Here is a 3,968-nt window from a genome sequence, read left to right on the forward strand (position 1 = left end):
CTATCCTTGGCTTGAGACTGGGTGTGGTAGTTCACACCTGTAATCTCAGGTCTTTGGGAGGCTGAACACAGGGTGATCACTACAAGTCCTATCTACATAGTGAGAACCTGTAGACCCTGTATACCCTTACTAAAATAAAAAATAATAATAATAATAATAATAATAATAATAATAATAATAATAATAATAATAATATAATTTTTTGGCAGAACCAGGGATTGAACCCAGGCCCTTGCACTTGTCAGGCAAACACTTATTCTACTGAGCCATCTCCCTGGCCCCAATAATAATAATATTAATAGGCACTGGAGCAAACAACATGGCGAAGGCTGAGGAAAACAGTGTTGGCAGGGAGAAGTAAAGCTTGAAAAGGAAAGCCGCTGTAGCAGACCCTCAAAAGGCTGCAGTCACTGGAGATGGAGCGAAAAAAGGTGGAGTTAGCTCCCCAAAAGTGACTGCCTTCCCCCCGGCTTCAGCATTTCAGAAATTAAGAACAAGCAGCGGAGACACTTAATGTTCACGCAGTGGATACAGCAGCAGCGGAAGGAAAAGTTGACTGCTAAGAAAAAGCTTAAAAAAGAGAGAATTCATGCTGATAAGGCTCCACCAAAACTGGTACGCAAGACTATTGACAACCAAGGAGTCTATGATGAAACTACAGTAAGCACCAATGATGAAGAGATTGCTTAGGATGAAGCTACAGATAAGTTTTCTCCTTACTTCAACAGACAAACTTCTCCCAAGATTCTCATCACTACATGAAAGAGACCCCAAGGGACAACGGTAAAACTCTGCCAGCAGTGCTCAACAGTTATGCCCAAACTGTTTACTATTGAATAGGACTGGCTCTGAAAAAAAATTGTTCCACAGTGTATCTCAAGATAGAAGAGATAGCTCAGCAGACTAAGTGCATGCTTAGGCAAGCACAAGGACCAAGGTTCTATCCTGGCCCCACATGCCATGCTGGCTCAGCCCTCAGGATCTTACAGCTGAACAGTGAGATTGGGTATGGTGGCACAGGCCTATAATCCCAGCACTCAGGAGGCTGAAAACAGGAGGATCACTACAAGACTGAGCTGCACAGTGAGACCCTACACTGAATGCATTTTAAAGAAAAAGAAAGAAAGAAAGAAAGAAAGAAAGAAAGAAAGAAAGAAAGAAAGAAGAAAGAAAGGATGGATGGAAGAATATAGGATTTCATTAAACAAAATAATAGGAATTCATCAATGGTTGTTATATTGCATAATGTTGTGATTTTTTTTTTACTGCATTTGGCAAGAGTATCAGAGGAAAAAAAAGAGCTCAGGAAAATAAACTTTAAAGAAATAAAATGAATCCTTGAATCAGGTGTTTACTGGATTGGAAACAAAACTTCTGCCCTCAAAACAGTAAAAAATAAAACAGAGGTAGTTTGCATTTAAAAATGTCCAATTAAACTCATATTCTTGGCAAGCATCAAACCAAGGTTATGGCCATTGATCTCATTATTAAACCCTTTGAATTATTTGTGGTTTCACATGGAAAAAAAAATCGCCTAAATTAGTCAAAATCTCCCAAGATATAAAAATTAAATGTTTGGGCTTCCTATCAAAGCCTGATAAGGTCAGCATACCTTGAGTTAAGTCAAAAGGGAAATACATAGGACTTAGTCAACAAAATGTGAGCAGATGAGACCCATTAGTTCTGGGCAGTGTGCTCCGACTAGTGCAGGAGCTGCCAGGCCTCTGACTTCTGGCATGCAGCATCTGATGAGCAGGTGTGGGACTGACAAGCTGAAGGGCTGGGCTCCTGGTGACTGTGTTGAGGAGAGCTCCCTGCTAAACTTTAGATGTGAACAAGGAGGTAAGGCAACACTGAGTTCTACTAAGCTGCTGGCTTTTGTACTTGCTTATTATCACATAACATCTTGAATAATCTAAGTCAATAATCAATTTTTGGCATTGAAGGTATTGTGCATTCAAGCAGTAGCTATGGAAACACAAAATAAACAAAATGAGACCATGATGGGCAAGTAATGCACACAGGAGAGGCAGGAGCAGCTGCAGCCCCACTGAAGGGACTAATGGAGATCCTTCAGGCTTCTCACAGCCTTCAGACTACAGTAGTAATCAGTACAAAAGAGTGATTATGAATCTTATGAAGAATTTTATTTTGTAAAATACATAGGAATATTTTTCATCTAAAATCACTAAGTAGCTCATATGATATCATATAACGTTCAGGGACACACTTTTGATATGCACAGAGCATAATGAAGACCTGAATATTGACAAGGGTTCATGAGGCTGATCTGAGAGTTTTGATTGGTGTGCATTCACTTCTGGAGTTCACAGAAAGATCCTATCCTATAGTAAAAACTACATTTGTTCTTTGTTCCAGATTTCTGGCACAGTGTCCATAAAACTCTTGGATTTCTTGAGGGATAGGAGTGGCATCTGTTATTTATAAGGAGTTCCTCTGGACTGTACCTGAGTTTATGTTAAGGAATTGACACTAACTCCAAGTGTAAACTGCTCAGCAAAGGAACAAAGCATGTGATTACAGGATCAGAATTCTCAGGCTCACCACCTGGAGCTCCAGAAAATGAGCTGAACTGTTGAAAACCTCATTTGAGGTCAGAAAATTATCAGGAAAATAAAATAGCTTCATGGAAACAGAAGGAGAAAATTTTAGTTTCACTCTTTTCTGAAACCAAAATACATTAGGGTTTACCTGGGAGTAAGAACTCAAATGGGAACAAAGCGCTTGTTCAGAAATATACATGTTTGGTGGGAAGGACAGTAAAATCATGTGTGAGTGAAGTACACAAAAGCATCTTTTCTAACAGCCTGAGAAGTCCATGTGAAGCCACTCAAATGTACATACATGAAAGAAGCTGGAAGAATATCAACAGCAGCAAATGTGTTTGCTTGTGTTATTTCTTATAATCTTGCCAGATATTTTTGTCTAAAACTGCTTAAATCTTTTGGTCCCTATAGATGTTCCATTTTCCTTTGCGAATTTTTGTTTTATGGCTCTTCCTCCTAGACTGAAATGTTAAGCATAATTATTTAATCTTTGGTTTCTTTTTGGTCAGGTTTCAGGATACTGGTTTTGTCCCCTGCCCCATGGATTGTTCTCAGTCCTTAAATTTTCTGTTCAATGTCTACTTGTTTCTGTATTCGTATTCTTTAGCTTTAGTCACTCCAGAAATTTTCGCAGGCAAGCTTGTTACTTGGGGAATAGTAAGCAAATAGCCCAAGGCAAAAATGATCTCAATTCAGGAAAGCTTCAGGTAGAAAGAGGTACAAGAAAGTTTAGGATGTCTAAGTCAACATGTTGCTGTGGAGCCCTCCTTATATTGTTGACTTAGAAATAAAATGTATTTGTCTAGATTTAAAAAAAAACCTTACTTGTAATTCTTTAGAAACTGAGTATTACAGAAAGCAAGGTTACACAAATGCTGGAGAGGCTGTGGGGGAAAAGCAACCCTTCTCTACTGTTGGTGGAAGTGTAGACTGGTACAGCCATTATGCAAATCAGTGTGGAGACTCCTCAGAAAACTACGATTGGAGGTCCCATTCAACCCAGCTACTCCCCTTCTGGGTATTTTTCCAAAAACTGAAAACATCATACTATAGTGATATATGTGCACCCATGTTTAGCAGCACAATTTTTCATAGCCAAATCTTGGAAACAACCAAAATCTCCATCACCTGGCAGTATTTTTATACAATAGCTAAACAATACTCTGGGGTATTATTTAGCTTTAAAAAAGACAAATTTAAGATCTTTATAGGTAAATAGATGAAACTAGAGGCTATACTCATAAGTGAAATAAATCTGACCCACATGTGTAAATATCATATTGTCTCCCTAGTGTAAGAAGCTCAAAGAACAAATAAAGTATATAAGGTATGATACATATAGAAAATAGAAAGAAACTAAAGACAAGGAATAAATAAGATGAGGGAAAAGAGAAAAGGTAG

At 38.4% G+C, this 3,968-nt stretch overlaps 1 pseudogene; it reads left to right on the forward strand.

Annotated features, from left to right (window-relative positions):
- Positions 1-319: 319 nt before the first annotated feature.
- Positions 320-840, forward strand: LOC101578832 (annotated as a pseudogene).
- The last annotated feature ends 3,128 nt before the right edge of the window (positions 841-3,968 follow it).

Source organism: Octodon degus, unplaced genomic scaffold (assembly GCF_000260255.1).
Source record: "Octodon degus isolate 3935 unplaced genomic scaffold, OctDeg1.0 scaffold00125, whole genome shotgun sequence".
NCBI lineage: Eukaryota > Metazoa > Chordata > Mammalia > Rodentia > Octodontidae > Octodon > Octodon degus.